This window comes from Notamacropus eugenii, chromosome 3 (assembly GCF_028372415.1).
Source record: "Notamacropus eugenii isolate mMacEug1 chromosome 3, mMacEug1.pri_v2, whole genome shotgun sequence".
Taxonomy (NCBI): Eukaryota; Metazoa; Chordata; class Mammalia; order Diprotodontia; family Macropodidae; genus Notamacropus; species Notamacropus eugenii.
The window spans coordinates 383,398,100-383,417,046 of NC_092874.1; positions in this window are offsets into that span (position 1 = coordinate 383,398,100).

Sequence of the window (18,947 nt, forward strand, 5' to 3'; positions counted from 1 at the left end):
ATGTAAGTGTTTAGAAAGGGCTTTGTGTGTGGTTATTTGAAAAATTATCCCTTCAGCCACCCAAGACTATCACTCTTTATTCTTTAGGGAATGCATTGAACATAGTAAGAAAAGATTTTGAAGCAAAGTTACCAAGGTTTCCTGAAGAATTCAAAAACTTAGGTTAGAGGCTTTTTGAATGACATCGTTGGATGACAACACATCCAGTTGCACCTTTGCCCACCAGTAACTTACTCAGTGGCTGGGGAAGAGTTAATAAAACTCTTTCACTAGAACTATTTTGATGAGGATTGGAGCCAGAATAGCTAAGATAGGCATTCTGCCATCACAAAGCCCATTGAGAGCATCAGAAAAGAAAATTAATAAAGCTTTGTTTCAGAGATCTGCAAAGAAAGATGGCTTCTTAAGTCAAGAAATCACAATATCAGGGTGGAACCAAGAAACAGGGATTTGCTTGAGTTCTCCCCCAAACCCCTCAAATACCTTTAAAAAAATGACTCTAAACAAATTCTAGAGTAGCAGAACCCACAAAATGACAGAGTGAAACACATTTCTAGCCCAAGATGACCTGGTAAGTAGACAGGAAAGGTCTGTTGCACCAGGCTAAGAGAGGAGCACAGTACAGCTCAAAATGCACCAGCACAATCCAGGCCCCAACAAACCTAGAGCAGGCCCCAGGGGACTGAATCATTGGCAACTGTTGTGGTTTCCAGACTTCTCAACCCATAAACACCAAAAATAACTTAGGTAACTAGAGAAGGTCTGTCAGAAGTAGGTGAGAGAGGAGCATATTCTGGCCCTGGTCCCAGGGCAGTGGCAGTGGCAGCAACAGCAGCAGTGGGTACTTATGGAGCTCTCAGTCCACAGATGGGCTACTGAGTCCACAGTGGCTACTCAGAGAGGGCCTACAAGTATCTCTTTGCTGGCACTGAGGCAGAGTTCTCTTGTTTTGTCCATACTTGGATCTGGGTCATAGTGTTGAATAAATGTTCTGGGGTGAGGAAGACTACTGGTGTGGTGGAGGTTGTGGCAGCAGTGGAAAGGAAATCTTCCTCACAGTTCCAAGGCAGAAAAGAATGCCTGTGGTTATTCACAGATCAGAGCACAGGCCAGGAGATGAGTAAACACCTCTCCTTAGATCTTACAAGCTTGGAAAAACTGAGAATTTACAAATCCCTAGAAGTATCTCTGAAAACAGCTGTACAAAACCCCTGAAACTTGGGATAGTGATAGGAGGTTAGGATTTTGTTATTCAGCATAGTATATTGTAATTCAAGCATAGTAAATATGATATTATGTCATCCCCATATCTCACTGCACAAGCGTGGTGGAGTTATTTACAAGCCTGGGAACTAGAGATTGTTATGGCCATGGATCCTTGAAACTACAGTCTAAGAAGAATAACAAAATCCTCCTTATTTACAGACCTCTAATATGCCTTCTAGCTTTAAATCTTGTGATTCTATGATCTTTATGCTTAACCACCTCTCTTTACTTTCCTTTATCTGCTAATGAAATCATCATTTTTCCAGTGACCTAAGTTTCCATCCTCAGTCATTCGTGACTCCCCCCTCATGCTCCCCACTTGCCCTATATCCAATCAAATCCCAACACATGTCCATTTTATCTTTACAAAATCTTTCCTTTGCATCACTTTCTCTTTACTCACACCATAAGAATTCTAGGTTAGCTCTTCTCATTTGGACAACTCCACCAGCCTACACTTTGAGCTCCACTAAGAGATCTGGGAAGTGGTACTGGGGAAAGAATACTAGCTCTGGAGAAGGAGGACCTGGGCTCAAATGCCAGCTATCATACTGACTACCTGTGTGAACTTAGGCAGATCACTGAACCTCTCTGTATCTCGGTTTCTTTATCTATAAAACAAGATTCCTTTCAAGTTGGTCTTGGTTCATTTGTCTATTTGTATTCCTGGACCTAGCACAGGGCCTGGGACATAGTAGGTGATTGATTCTGATATATCTTTCAGCTTTAGAGCTATAAACTATGGAAGAATAGGTAGAAAGGGAGAAAGAACACCTTCCAAGCACTGGGAAAACTGGGCAGATTCAGGTAATCATTATGTCCATTTGAGGACACAGAGTATTCCAGCTTGGCTATAGTACACCTTGTATGGAGGGTAATAGTAGGAAATAAGGCTAGAAAGGTAGGGGTATCAATGCCAGCTTGTGGAGGACCTTGCATAGCAAGGAAAACAATTCAAATTTATTCCAGAGGCACTAGGGAGCCAATGAGGTTTTTATTTTGTTTTAAGCAGGAGTGTCATCACCCAGTCAATGTATAAGGAAGGTATTTTTGGAAGAAGTGTGAAGAATGGATGCAGTCAGGGAAGAGAACTGAAAGAATTCTTTGGAGGCTATTACTGTTCAACTGAGTAGTAATGAAAGATGGTCCAAGGGAAGTGGCAGTGGGATTACAGAGAAGCCAATGGATGGATGGATGGATGGATGGATGGATGGATGGATGGATGGATGGATGGATGAGATCCCACTGAAGCAGAGTTTACAGGTCTTGGCAACTGATTGAATCTGAGAGGTGAGTAAAAGAAGTGTTAACATTAACAAAATTTCCTTAAGCTCCCAATTTCTACTTACAAACTACATTTTCATCTCTACATGCCCACCCCAACCCAGTCAGATAATCCCCCTTTCTATTTTGCTCACCTTTATGTCATCCAATATTAACTCCTTCATTTTTTTCTATTTCAATAAATTCCTCAAAACTGCTACTTCTTGACAAAGAAACCAACTTTTACTGATTACTTTGGTTTGTATTTAGTTTCATTAGAGGATTAAGCTCCCTTCTTTAGGAAAATCTAGCCTGAACTGCTACTCCTGATTAACATAGCATTTTGTTTAGGTTACCTATAGATGTAGTGAATAAATAGATTGAGAAGACTTTATCATTTAGTAGCAGATCATTTAGAATAATAAAATAATCATAAGATTATAAGATTTTCTTAAAAGGCTGTTTCTTTTTCTAGTAGAAAAGGGTGTTGATCAGAGCAAAGTTCTCCTTTCCAGATCCAAAAAAAGGTCAGCAGAAGTACGGTTCCTCTTGACAGTCTTAGTAGATCAACTCTTTTCTTTTCTTGAGTTAGGGTCTAATTTGAGTAATGTGGTCTTCCAAGGAAGATGGAAGGTGACAGCTAACTACTGACTGACCACAAGATCCTTTTTCTCAATTATGCTTTCTGACTACAAAAGGTACCACCTGTAAGGAAAGGACTTTGAGACAGGATTAAGAAAGCCTGGGAGAAGATAACTGGACAGGTGACCTGTTTTGTCCAATTGAATTGTATTTCAGTATTTAATTTCCTCTTTTTTGTTATAAAAATCAGCTCTGTAAATCACTTCTTGTCTTTGACCTCTGAGCAATCAAGTGACCTGGCTTGTGATGCAAATGTTAGCTTTGCAAATTTAATCATAGATGGCTTGGTAACTTTGTCCTCAGTTTTCTTTTATTTCAGATAATTAATTTTAACTCTTGATACCAGGATGGGAATCTGAGGGATTGACTCCAGACTTCAATAAGTGGTCCTCTTGTAGGAATTTCCCTGAGAGCTATCTGGTCATTGAGGGACTTCTTTGCAGAGGGCTGCCTTGGAGGCCTGGACTTTATTCAGTCCAGAACCTAAACTCTTCTGAACTAAGATAAGCTTCTACTTTGAGGAGGAAACCACCAAAACCACCATTTTTTTACACTGCAGGAATTGTTTGTTTATTTTCTTTTTTTAATTTAATTTTATTGTTTCCCCAGTTACATGTCAAGAAAAATTTTAGCATGCATTTTTATAAGCTTTTGAGTTCCAATTTTTCCCTCCCTGCCTCCCCTCCCATCTCCTGAAAATGGTAGCCAATTTGATATAGTTTACACATGTGCATAATTGACCATATCAATGACAAAACCAACAGAAATCATATGATTTTCTTGACAGATATCAAAAAAGCCCATGATAAAATACAGTACCTATTCCTATTAAAAACACTAGAGAGCACAGGAGCAAATAGAGTCTACCTTAAAATGATAAGTAGCATCTATCTAAAATCATCAACATGATCAGTAATGGGGCTAAGTTAGAAGCCTTACCAATACAATTAGGGGTAAAGCAAGGATGCCCATTATCACCTGTATCATTTAATATTGTACTAGAAATGCTATCAATAGCAATAAAAGATGAAAAATAAATTGAAGAAATTAAAAAAGGCAATGAGAAAATAAAACTATCACTCTTTGTAGATGATATGATGGTATACTTAGAAAACACTAGAGAATCAACTTAAAAAACTACTTGAAATAATTAACAACTTTAGCAAAGTTACAGGAAATAAAATAAACCCATGTAAATCATTGGCATTTCCATATATTACTAGAAAATTACACCAGTAAGAGAGAGAAAGAGAGATTCCATTTAAAGTAATTGTAGACAATATAAAATATTTGGGCACCTACCTACCAAGACAAACCTGGGAACTATATGAACACAATTACAAAACACTTTTCACACAAATAAAGTCAGGTCTAAATAACTGGCAAAAGAATCAATTGCTTAATGCAATAAAAATGACAATTCCACCTAAATTTACTTACTTATTCAGTACCATACTACCAAAAATTATTTCATACATTTAAAAAAATTGATAACAAAATTCATCTGGAAGAATGAAAAGGTGCTGAATATCAAGGGAGTTAATGAAAAGAAAAACAAGGGAAGGTGGTTTATCCATACCAGATCTACAACTGTATTATAAAATAGCAATCATCAAAACTACTTGGTACTGGCTAAGAAATAGAATGGTGGATCAGTGGAATGGGTTAGGTACAAAAGACACAGTAGTCAATGACTGTATTAATGTACTGTTTGATAAACCCAAAGACTCGAGCCTCTGGGATAAGAACTCACTATTTGACAAAACTCTGGGAAAACTGGGAAATAGTATGCAGAAACTTGGCATACAACAACATTTTATACCATATACCAAAATAAGGGTACCATTTGGATGTAGGCAAAACAGGAAAGAGAGTAATAGTTTACCTGTCAGATCTATGGAGAACAAAAGATATAAATCAAACAAGAGATAGAGAACATTATGAAACTTAAAATGGATAATTTTTATATTAAATTCAAAAGGTTTTGCACAAACAATGCCTGCAACAAAATTTAGAAGAAAAGCAGAGAGCCGGGAGACAATTTTAATAGTCACTGTCTCTGATAAAGGGCTCATTTCTAAAATGTATAGAGAACTGATCATTCCTCAATTGATCAATGGTCAAAGGATATGAACAGACAGTTTTCAGAGGTAGAAATTAAAGCTATCTATAGTCATATGAAAAAATGCTTTAAATCACTATTGATTAGATAAATGCAAATTAAAACAACTCTGAGGTATCACATCACATGTATTGGATTGACTAACTGGACACAAAAGGAAAATATTAAATGTTGGAGAAGACATGGGAAAACTGGAAAACTAATGCATAGTTTGTGGAGTTGTGAACTGATCCAGCTATTCTAGAGAGCTATTTGAAACTAGGCACAAAGGGCTACAAAGCTGTATATAACATTTGATGCAGCAATATTACTGTTAAGTCTATATCCCAAAGACATCCAAAAGAGGGAAGAGAACATATTTGTACAAAAATATTTATAGGAGGTCTTTTTTGTGGTGACTAAGAATTGAATATCAAAGTGACGCCCATCAATTTTAGAGTGGTTAAACAAGGTGTGGCATATCATTGTAGTGGAATATTATTGTGCTATAAAAAATGACAAGTAGGAAACTTTCAGAAAAACCTGGAAAGTCTTACATGATCTGATGCATAGTGAACAGAACCAGGAGAATGTTGTACACATACTATACAGTAACAGCAATGTAGAATTGTAAATGATTTAGCTGTTCTCAGCAATGCCATGATCCATAACAATCCCAAAGGACAAATGATGAAACATACTATCCTCCTTCAGAGAGAATTGAAATTGTTTGAATATAGACTGAAGCATGCTATTTTTCCCTTTATTTCTTTCATTTTTTTTGTCTTCTTGCATAAATGACTAATATGAAAATGTTTTACATAATTGCATATGCTTAACCTATATGTAATTGCTTACTATCTCAGGGAGGCAGAGAGGAGGGAGGGAGGAAAGAAGAGAATTTGGAACTCAAAACTTTAAATAAAATGCTTTTTAAAAAGAACATAGCATTATAGGAAAGTGTAGGATTAAATTAAGCATATGTATACCTAATAGAGGGGACTCAGACTAAAGGGATTCAATTAAAAGGCTTATAAATATTAATATAAAAATAAGAATTTTGAAAAAATAGATGCAATTTATTTGAAGATGTTCCTTACCTCATTGTCAAATGTAGATTAGAATATCAATACATTAATGATATTGGATCCTAAAATTTGAAATCTTGGCAGTTAATGATCCAAGTCGAAGTTGAGATTTTTAAATTCTTACCATGAGTACTTATATAGCTTTATTTCATTTAGATGAATTCAAAGTTAAATTAGTTTGATAAAGATTTCTGTTAGCTGAAAATTATTGAAAATTAAATAAGCTGATAACTCATAGCATTGGAAAATATTAAAACTTTGTAAAAGAAAGACACAATATGATTCACAGTCAATAGCACCAAAATTGAAGTTGCATTTGCACAATACTATTAAACTATCAATCGAAAAAGAAAGACCATTTAAATGTGGAGAAAATTGTTCAATGTTTCCTTTAGAGTGTGTAATAAAATAAATGGTAATGATAACTTACTGTAGTGAGAGAAAGAGCAGAAAACCTTTAGGATAACAACATATGTGACATTTTTGTGCCATAGTTGGTCTTTGGTCATAAAAGAGCTGGATAAATACATTTGCCAGCATAAAAGAGGTTAGCTTTCAGAAGGAGAGAGGTGACTTCTCCAAGGTTAACAATGTGGAACTAGAAGGAACTTTAAACTTTGTCATTATGTTCAGTACATTGAATATTTGGTTGTCACTTATTAAAAATTCTAGATTTTAAAGAAATTAAGAATGAACTGTGAATTTGTAAGCTATGGGAAATCAGAAAGAGGGTGATAGTATTGCAATTAATTGGTTTTGTGTAACAAAAACAAAACAAACAAACAAATAAAAAAAAACCTTGTTCTAAAATGTAAAAGACAAAGATTAAGTTGGTAACCAAATTTGGAGATAAATGGGAAACAGAAAAGGAATTAAGCAAGGAGGCAAAAGTAAGAGAAATATTGGATAAGGTAGCAAGAAAGGTCCAAACTTGATAAATATTTGTGAAATGAAAAAAATAACTTGATGGTTTAAGTACTCAAGTAGGGATGAGAAAAGAATGGGTATAGAGTTTAACCATAGCTGGAGTCTGTATTGACACACTGAATGTAGGGCTTGAAAGAAAAGGAGATGAAGTTGTGAGAAAAACAAAATTTGAGGAAGGGTTTTGATTCTACTAAGAAAAAAATTTTTTAAGGGAATTTGGGGAATTTTTTTTAGAAATGCCTGAAAGTACACTGATAGGATTAAATTACAAAAATAAAAATATATTCCTTGGACTCTTTGATTGATTTAAGGAAATAAAGAAACAATTACAGGAGAGATCTTTGTGAAGGTTTCTTAGCACCAGTCCTGTTGTGAGCATTGTGAAACTCTGAAGTGCTGCTATTTCAGCAACTGGCAGTTCTTCCAGGCAAAGTAAGACACTTAGGAATTAATTTTTAAATAAGTGACTTTTGTTTGAGATCATTTAGGTGATAAGGAAATTATACCTGTGATAATTAGTATGTTGGTAAAGTTACACATTTTAAAATAATTTTTCACTACATGTAAACTAGTATTTACTGTATTCATATAATGAATACAATATGGAATGCAGTACAATACCTGCTGCTTCATCACTTGCCTATCACCACAGGACTTTGAGGCATAATAGTGAAATGGTATGAGTGATGTCTTTTGATTCGTGTGTAAATTGGATTTAAGTGAGGCAGAGTTACACAAAGTCGTCAGCCTCATTCTCTCCTCCAGAGTCATCATAGTCCAGTGGCAGGACAGAGTCAAGATAACTGGCAATGGCTCAGGATGCAGTGGGTGACCTTGGCATCTTTGGTGTCTAAACAAGCTCTAAGTGTTCCACATTGCCTGCTTCATCTGCCTTCGTGGCCATTGGAACAAATTGTTCTCATCCGAACATTCAACCAGATGAAGCGAGACATGATGTTGTTTGCCTGGGTTCTGGATAGTAGACAAAGCTCTTGTGCCTTCCCAGTCACCAGTGGAGTGAAACAGAGCTGTATGCTTGCTCCTATGCTTTTTAGTATGATATTTTCAGCCACGTTGACAAATGCTTCAAATGAGGATGAACACGCTATCAAGGTCAACTACCCTCCTAATGATAAGTTCTTCAATTTGAAAAGGTTACAAGCCAAGATCAAAGTGGAGGAAGTGTTGGTGCATGATTTTCTGTTTGCAGATGATTGTGCACTCAATGCAGCCTCTGAAGTTGAGATGCAACAAAGTATGAATCAATTCTCTGCTGCCTGTGCTAATTTTGGTCTAATAATTAACACCAAAAAACCCACAGGTGCCCCATCAGCCACCACCACACCATCCATACATGGAATCATCAATTACAATAAATAGAGAAGTTCTGAATGCTGTGGATGAGTTCACTTACCTTGGTAGTGTACTTTCCAGGGATGTACACATTGAAAATGAGGTTGATGCACACATTGCCAGAGCCATCTTGGAGGCTCTGAAGAAAGGTTTGGGAGAGAAGAGGTGTTAGCCTGACCACCAAATTGAAGGTCTACAGAGCCATTGTGCTGACCTCATTGTTATATGCTTGTGAAACATAAACAGTCTACCAGTGCCATGCCAGGAAACTGAATCACTTCCATTTGACCTGTCTTAGGAAGATTCTGAGGATCATCTGGCAGGATAAGGTACCAGACACTGAAGTCCTTGCTCGAGCTGAACTGCTAAGTATTCAAAAAATACTTCAGAGAGCACGACTCCAATGAGCTGGCCACGTTGTTTAAATGCAAAATATATGTTTGTCAAAAAGACTATTTTATGGAGAACTTTCATGGGGCAGGTGACCACATGGTGGTCAGAAGAAGTGATATTAGGACAATATCAAGGTCTCTCTCAAGAACTTTGGGTTTGACTGTGCAACATGGGAGACACTGGCATAGGACCACTCAGCATGGCATGCCCACATCAGAAAAGGTGCTGTGCTCTTTGAGCAAAATAGAATTGAAACAGCACAAAGTAAATGCTGGATGTGCAAATTTGGGATATCTACACCAAGTATTCATATGGTCTATCTGTGCCCAACCTGTGATAGATCATTCTGAGCTGATATTGGTCCGATCAGCCACAGTAGGACACGCTGAAATTTCATTTTAAAGTGGTGATGTCATTTTGGTCCTCTTCAAAGATGAAGGACAACAATCAACCAACAATACAGAATGTAATATTTGTCCCTCTTGTCCAACAAATTGAACAATCAACCAGCTCACCTCTCCAACATTTCCTGTGGTAGGCGCTCTCTTCAACTTACTCATTGTTCAGTTTTACTGCATAGTCGATTTTTTGTTGTAATTCAAGCTCCTTTGCCTTCTGGAACATCATATTCCAAGCCCTCCAAACTTTTAAGGTAGAAGCTGCTAGGCCCTACATAATCCTGACTGTAGTTTCATAATATTTAAATTCTTTCTTTCTAATTGCTTACAGTATTTTTTCCTTGACTTGATCATTCTAGAATTTGGCTACAATATTCCTTGGAGTTTTCATTTTGGGATCTCAGGGGGTGATCAGTGAATTCTTTTGAAGACTGTTTTACTCTCTGGTTCTAGAACCTTAGTGCACTTTTCCTTGATAATTTATTGAAAGATGTTGTCTGGGCACTTTTTTTGATCATGGTAGACCAGAGATTCTTAATTTGCCCTTCCTGAATTTATTTTCCAGGTCAGTTGTTTTTCAAATGAGGTATTTTCTGTTTTCTTCTATTTTTTTCATTGTTTTCATTTTGTTTTACTGATTTTTGATGTCTCATAGAGCCATTAGCTTTCACTTACCCAATTCTAATTTTTAATGAATTGTTTTCTTCAGTTAGCTTTTGTACCTCCTTTTGTATTTGGCCAAGTCTACTTTTTAAGGAGTTCTCTGCAGTGAGTTTTGTATCTCCTTTTCCATTTGGTCAACTCTACTTTTTAAGAAACTGTTTTCTTCAGTAAATTTTTGCCCTTCCTATTACAAGCTGCTGACTTTCCTGTATACCTCTCATTTCTTTTTCCCAATTTTTCTTCGACCTTTCTTATTTGACTTTGAAAATCCTTCTTAAGCTCTTCCAAGAAGGCTTTTTGGCCTTGAAACCAATTCATGTTCCCCTTTGGGGTTTCAGATATAGATATATTGACAATGCTGTCCTCTTCTAAGTTTGTGTTTTGATCTTCCCTGTCCCCCTAGAAACTTTCTATGGTCAATGTTCAGTTCTGGTTTTTGCTAATGATTTTTGCCTAGTTCCTGGATTTTAAAGTTGAATTCTGCTTCTGCGGAACAGAAGGTATTGTCCTAATCTCCTTTTGTTGGGGACCAGTGCTTGGGCCTCAGGTACTGGCAGCTGGAGGCTGTCAGTTCAGCAGCTTACCTGGTACTGAGCTTGGGTCCCAGTAGTGATGTCTTGTGTGTGCTGAAGCTAGGTGGGTTTTTCTACATTTCCCCAAAGGTACACTGAAACATGTGGGTGTCCAGGCACTGAAGGAAAAGGAAGACATTAAAGCTATATATAGTTATTTGAAAAAATGCCCTAAATTGCTATTGACTAGAGAAATGTAAATTAAAACAACTCTGAGTTACCACATCACACCTATCAGTTTGTCTAACATGACAAAACCAGAAATGATAAATGTTGGAGAAGATGCAAGAAAATTGGAAAACTAAAGCATTGTTGGTAGAGTTATGAGCTGATCTAACCATTTTGGAGAGCAATTTGAAGATCTGACCAAAGGACTATGTATGCTCTTTGATCCAGCAATATCACTACTAAGTCTGTTTCCCAAGAGATTGGAGTAAAAGTGGAAAGGACCCATATGTACAAAAATATTCATAGCAGCTCTTTTGGGGTGGCAAAGAATTGGAAATTGAGGGCATGTCCATCAATGGGGCAATGATGACCAAGTTGTGGCATATGAATGTAATGGAATACTATTGCTCCATGAGAAATGACAAGCAGGCAGATTTCAGAAAAACCTGGGCAGACTTACATGAACTGATGCTGAGTGAAGTCAGAAGAACGAGGAGAACATTTTACATAGTAATAGCAACATTGTACAATGACCAAGTTTGATAGATCTTGCTTTTCTCAGCAATGAAGTCATCTAAGAAAAATCCCAAAGTCTGATGAAGCAAACTATTTTCTTTTCTTTTCTTTTCTTTTCTTTTCTTTTCTTTTCTTTTCTTTTCTTTTCTTTCTTGTCATTTTCTGCTTTTGTTCTGATTCTTGTTTCACAGCATGACTAATGTAGAAATATGCTTAACATGATTTTATATGTATACCCTATATCAGATTCCAAACCATCTGGGGAAGTGAGATAGAAGGAAGGGGGGAAATTTAGAATTCAAAATCTTATAAAAGTGAATATTGAAAACTAAAAATACATATATACATATTTTTAAAGAAAAAGTAGAATTGGTCAAATGAAAGAAGAGGGGCAAAAACTCACTGAAGAAGATAATTACTTAAAATTAGAATGGAACAAATGGAAGCTAATGACTTTATGAGAAATCAAGAAACAAAACAAAAAGAACAAAAAAATAGAAGACAATGAAAAATATCTCATTGGAAAAACAACTGACCTAGAAAACAGATCCAAAAGAGAGAACTTTAAATGTAGCAGACAACCTGAAAGCCCTCCCCCTCCACACACACAGAAACTAGACATCATCTTTCAAGAAATTGTCATGGAAAACTGTGGAACCAGAGAGTAAAATATAAATTGAAAGAATCCACAGATCATCTCCTATAAGAGATACTAAAATGAAAACTTTCAGGAATATCAGACAAATTTCTGAGTTCAAAGTCAAGGAGAAAATATTGCAAGTAACCTGAAAGAAACAATTCATGTCATAGAGCTGCAGTCAGGATGACATAAGATTTAGCAGTTTCTACATTAAAGCATCAGAAGGCTTGGAATATGATATTCTAGAGGGCAAAAGAAATAGGATTGCAACCAAGAATCATCTACTCAGAAAAAGTGAGTATAATTCTTCAGAGGGAAATGGATATTCAATGAAATAGAGGATTTTCAAGCATTCTTGATGAAAAGACCAGAGCTGAACAGAAAATTTGACTTTCAAACACAAGACTCAAGAGAAGCATAAAAAGGAAAGGGAAATCAGAAGGGATTTAATAAGTTTAAAGGGTTTACATTCTTGCATGAGAAGGTGATATTTGTAATTCATAAGACTTTTCTCGTTATTATGGTAGTTAGAAGGAGAGAGAGGTCACAGGTGTGAGATGAATGTGAAGAGATATCTAAAAAATAAAATTAAGCAGTGAAAGAGGAATGTACTGGGAGAGAATGGGGTAAATAATCTCACACAAAAGAGGCAAGAAAAGTTTTTACTGTGGAGGAGTAAAGGGAAGAGGGCATAGGATGTGAGTGAACCTTACTTTCATCAGAGTTGGCTCAAAGAGGGAATAACATATGTATTCAATTGGGTATAGAAACCTACCTTACCCTACAGGAAGGTAAGAAGGGAAGGAGATAAAAGAAAAAGGTGGTAGAAAGGAGGACAAATTGGAGGAGCCGGTAGTCAGAAGTAAAACACTTTTGAGGAGGTCAGGATGAAAGGAGAGAGAGAATGAATGGGAAAATAGAATGGAGGAAAATAGTTATCAATTGCAACTGAAAAAAATTAAGCAAGCTTCTTTGATAAAGGCCTTGTTTCTCAAACATATAGAGAACTGAGTCAAATTTATAAAAATAGGAACCATTCCCCAACTGATAAATGATCAAAATATATGAGCATTTTTCAGATGAAATGATCAAAGCTATCTAGAACCATATGAAGATACTCTCACTTACTATTGATTGGAGAAACGTAAATTATAACAATTTTGAGGTGCTACTTCATACCTATTAGATTTGCTTATAGGACAGAAAAAGTAAATGACAAATATTGGAGGGCATGTAGGAGAAAATGAGATATTGAAGCACTGTTGTTGGAGTTGTGAACTGATTCAACTTCTATAGAGCAATTTGGAACTATGCCCAAAGGACTATAAAACCAGGCATACCTGTTGACCTAGTAGTGCCACTACTAGGTCTGTATCTCAAAGAGATAATAAACAAAAAGAAAAAATCACATGTATAAAAAATATTTATAGCATCTCTTTTCTGGTGGCAAAAAATAGGAACTGGGGTATGCACATAAATAGAAGAAAAACTAAACAAATTGTGGTATGTGATTATGATGGAATGCTATTATATTATAAGAAATGATGAGCAGGACGCTCTCAGAAAAACCTGGACTTACAAGAGCTGATGCAAAATGAAATGTACTGAGCATAAATTCATAGCAAAATTATAAAATGATCAGCTGTGAATGACTTAGTTATTCTTAGCAATATAATAATCCAGGAAAACTTTTAAGGATTTATGGTGAAAAATGCTGTCTATCCTCAGAGGAAGAATGGATGGTGTTTGAATACAGATTGAAGCATAATTTTTATGTTATTTTTCTTGAGTTCTTTTGTTTTGTCTACATTTTCTTTCACAATATGACTGTTGTGGAAATGTTTTCCATGACCACACATGTATAATCTATATTGAATTGCTTGGTTTCTCAATTGGAGTTGGAGAAGTAAGGGAGAAAGGGAGAGAATTTGAAACTCAAAGTTTTGAAAATGAATGTTAAAAATTGCTTTTTCATTTAATGTGGAAAAACAAAATACTAAATAAATATATATAATGTTTCAAAAAAGAGAGAGAAGTCAAATATTAATTAAAAATAATGGTGATAAATGTGTTATGATTGGAGGTTACGAAAGAAATTACTCCTCTTGTAGCCTAAGGTAAAAAAGTGACTCATAGTGGGGACTGATATAGTAAAAGGGTCAGAAAAGGACCACAATTTATATCTTAATTAAAGAATCCCCTTTTCTTGAGGTAAATGTTACTACTCTATTTTGACAGTTATGGAGACTTCTAAAGATTTGTTAGAGAAATAAGGCAAATAGCCTTGACTTGGTAGTCACACTCTTACCTTTCAGGGAAACTGTTAAAAACTTGAAGGAATTTGATTCTCGACTTAAGTGATCCGTAAAGCAATTATTTCCTTTGGATTAAAGTAGGGAATTGACAAGGAAATCCACTAGTGCTGGTTACTTTATTTTTTTTTAAGCAATAAATGTTTAAGCGAAGAATTTTGCGTATTATTATCAGCATTCATTTGGTCAAAGATCTATGTGTTTGTGGAATTGTACTATATATAAAATGGAAATGTATCAAGCATAGACTATGAAAGTGCAAATAGAAATTCAGGGTTAGAGTAATTTTTCCATTATAAAATAAACTTGGTGCTTTATTGTTTTTTAGTTTGATTATAGGATTAACCTCTTTCTTTTGAAAAAGCTAGATCTAACTGCTAAGCTAGTTTGGGAGGGAGGGGGAAAATTTGGAACCTATGAAAATGATCATTGAAAACTGAAAACAAATAAATTAATAAATTTGGAGGGAAAAGAAAAAAATAGATAGTCTCTTCAGTCTAGGTTATGTATACTTATAGTGAATAGATTGAGAAGATCTTACGTTTTAGTAGAAAACAATTTGGAAGAATAAAATAATCATAAGATTAGAAGGTTTTTTGAAAGGCCAAAACAAAAACTAAGGACAAAGTTACCAAGTCATTGATGATTTAATTTGCAAAGCTAGCTTTTGAATATGAAGCTAGGTCACCTGGAAACTAGAGAAAGGTTAGCCAGAGGTTCAGTTCCTCTTGCTAGTCTTAGTGAATCAGCTCCCGTTTTTCCTTAATCTAGAATCTGAGTACTAGAGTCTTCCAAGGGAGATGGAAAGTGATTGCTAACTACTGACAGAAAATTCCTCCTTCCCAACATGCTTTGCAGTTACAAAAAACACAACCTATAGGATATGACTGTGGGGTAGGATTAAGAAAGTCTGAGAGAAGCTAGCTAGACAGATGACCTGCCTTGTCCAGTTGAATTGGGTTTCTATATTATTACTCTTTTTTGTTATAAAAGTCAGTTCTGTAAATCACTACTTGTTTATGAACTCTGAGGAATCAGGTGACCTGGTTTCATATGCAAATGCTAGCTTTACAAATTAAATCATGAATGCCTTAGCACCTTTGTCCCCAGTTTCCTTTTTACTTTAGATAACTAATTTTACCATTCTCTTCACTCATTTTCTTCTTCTTTCATTTCTCAGGTTAAGATGACTCTAGCTCCATTGTTCTTTCTATTGTTCAGTCATTTTTCAGTCATGTCTGACTTTCCATGACCCCTTTTGGGGTTTTCTTGGCAAACATATGGGCCATTTTGTTCTCCACCATATTTTACAGATGACAAAACAGGCAGACTTCAAAGGGTCACACAGCTAGTAAGTGACTGAGGTCACATTTGAACTCTGATCTTCCTGACTCCAACCTTGACATTCAATCCACTGAGCCACATAGGTGCCCCTCTACCTTTTTGCCAATGTTAATTGGCAACCACTACAACCACCAAAAGTAAAAACAAAACAAAACCAAAGGTCCTGATCTCATTAAATAGACAGCATGCTTCAATGGAAAACGCACTGGCTCTGGAGCCAGAGGATCTGTGCTGAAATCTTACTTTTGATGTTAACTACTTGTATGACCATGGCCAATCACTTAAATTCCCTGAACTCTAGTTCCCTCAACTGTAAATGAGTGATCCTAGAATAAATGCACTAGAGTTATAAAGTACCTCAAAGGCCATCTAGTCCAATCTTATTTTAGAGATGAGGAAACTCAATCAGTTGATAAGAAAGGTTAAGTGACTTGACTAGAGTCACACAGGTAGAAAAATATTAGAAGAAAGATTGACCTCTAGTCCTCTGACTTCAGATAGGGATAAAGGGTTAGATTAGATGACCTATGAGGTCCTTCCTAGCTTTAGATATGGAAACCTATGACTTCAGATCTCCTCAAGAACCTCATTCCATTAGTCAAAGTTTTCGTAACCTACAATCTGTGAACTGGATTTTGTAAAATGTTTTGACAACTATATTTCTGTATAGCTAGTTTAATTCAGAAGCTTATACACTTTATTTTATGTATTTAAAAGCAATATTCTGAGAACTGTTCACTTTTTGCCAAAAGGAATCATAACACATAAAAAAGGTTAAGGACTCCCACATTAGTTACCCATTCTATTTCTTGCATCTTCAATCCTTATGTCTCCACTAGCTTCATATCCTACTACTATCAATTAAACTAAGCATTTAAATTGCCCTTTTAAAGTCTGCAAAGCACATTACATGCATTATCTAAGTGTGCTCAATTCTCTAATACCCTAAAAACGAAACTTATTTTAATGCTGTTAACCCTCTGAACCACCACACACTCTTTCACCCTTTGTTATTGGCAATCTGCTTACTTATTCTCTTCCTGATGTCCTCAACCATCAAATTCAAGTGCAGTGATGGCAAAAGCAGAATGAGAATCCCCATCTCCTGACCCTCTGATTAATGCTTTTCTTCCTATTATATAGGCTGCCTTAACCCAAATTCCTCTCTCATCCAGGTTAACCTCACTGATAAAATGGACTTTTTTTTGTAATCCCTTATCCTTTTTTCAGTAGTGTTTGACACTACTGGTGACTTCTTTCTTGAAACACTCAATTGCCTTGGCTTTCATTATACTTTTATTACACTGTCCTCATCTTTTCTTTCTCAATCCAACAACAACAACAAAAGCTATACCAAGCACTTGTTATAGACAAGATAATCTACTAGGAAATGAGGGGTAGAGGATGACCCATTATGAAATAAACAAATTTCCCTTCCCTCAGGGAACTTGCATTTTCCTGGAGAGAAACAGTCAATATGCAAATAAGCAAAAAATAATTTCCTATATTTCTGAACAAATTTCCTCTCTCCAGTGATTTCTCATCTCTTTGAGCATCCCCCAAAGCTTTGCCCTCTTGTCTTCTCAATATATACTTATAATGACTTCACATACACTTACGGCTTCAGATATATAAGATCATATGGTTGAGGTAACTAAGGGGTTCAGTGGATGGAACACCAGACCTAGAGTCAGGGATACCCAAGTTCAAATCCTGCCTCAGAAGCTAGCTGTATGACTTGGGTGGGTCAATCTATATTTCTCTCAGTTTCCTCAACTGTAAGATGGATATAATAATGATACCTGTCTCCCAGGATGGTTGTGTGGATTAAGTGAGATAATATTTTTCAAGCATGTAGCATCGTACCTGGCACATAGTGTGGGATGGGAAAGCAGGTAGAGAAAGATTAATGTGTATTTTGTTGATAAATAGGTAGAGATATTGTGTTGTTGTTTAACTTTTTCAGTTGTGTCTGATTCTTTGTGACCCAATTTGGGGTTTTCTTGTCAAATACACTTGATTTGTTTACCATTTCCCTCTTATCAGGCAAAGCAAAGTACAATCTTTTACTGTTTTTGTTTTACTAAAATCTGATAGAATACTGTGATTAAAGAAGATCTTCCCTGTCCATTGATAGGCCTGCCCATTGAGGGAAGCTTGATTAAGGAAGTTGTTTTGTAGGAGGATCCCAAGTGTCTTTTGTTTTTCTGTTGAGGCACTAGGTAAGAAGGTCATGCCCTCTGGCTCTGAAAAGTGTATAAATACTTTAAGGGTAAAGTTTTACTTTGGGGCTTAACTTTTGGAAGAAGTTTTGTGTACTAGGTGAGAGACTCTGGGAAGTCACTAAGCAACCCTCAATTTGGAAAACCCAGATATTGTTGTTTCTCTCTCTGGTAACTATGGTCGGACAGTTGGACCTGTCTGTTGATTCATGACATATACATTGATTATGGTCAGACAGAGGAAACAATGTCTGTTGATCTTTGATTTCTCTGTACTTTCTCTGAAGTTCAGGGTGGTGACCCCTCCAAACTAGGTAAACGATATATGTGCTTGATTAAGGTGATTGTTAACCCCTCAAAAGTTGTCTTTCCTTTTAGAGAAGCAGATCAAAGAATCTATGGTAGCAGGCCCCCCTCTGTACGTCTGGGTACTTACTGGTACACTTCTTTCACTTCATTTTACAGATGAAGAAACCAAGGTAAACAAGATTAGACTTGCCCAGGATTACATAGTTAGTAAATCTCTGAGGGCAGATTTGAATTCAGATCTTTCCAGCTATAGTAATAAACATTGGTTAAGAATTCATCATATTCTGGGCACCATGTTAAACTCTGAGTAGAGAAATATAAGCAAAAAGAAAGATAGCCTTGCTTTCATGGAGACTGCATTCTAATAAAGGAAGCCAACTCACCAAGGAAGTTGAAAAGTGGGAGTGAAGGACAAGGAATGTACCCAGCCTAGAAGCAAGGAAAAGCCTGAGTGAATAAAGGCAGCCTGGTCTAGGATGATCCAAAAAAGTGGAGACTCTAGAAAAAATTTACCTATGGAAGAAGAGGTAATGAGGCATGTGGAGGAATATAGTAGGGTGTATAGGCTGCAGAGGTGGTAGATTCATCCAGGAAGAAAAGCACTAAGCTCCTTGAGAAGTTTAGGATAAGCTGGCAATAGACAGGGCATGGTTTTAAAATCAGACAGGTAGAGAATAAAAACTGTTGTAAAATGTAGGACTAGCTTAGGATTTTTTTTAATTTTTTTCCTTTTTTTTTACACTAATACATGTTTACAGAATAAATAAGCA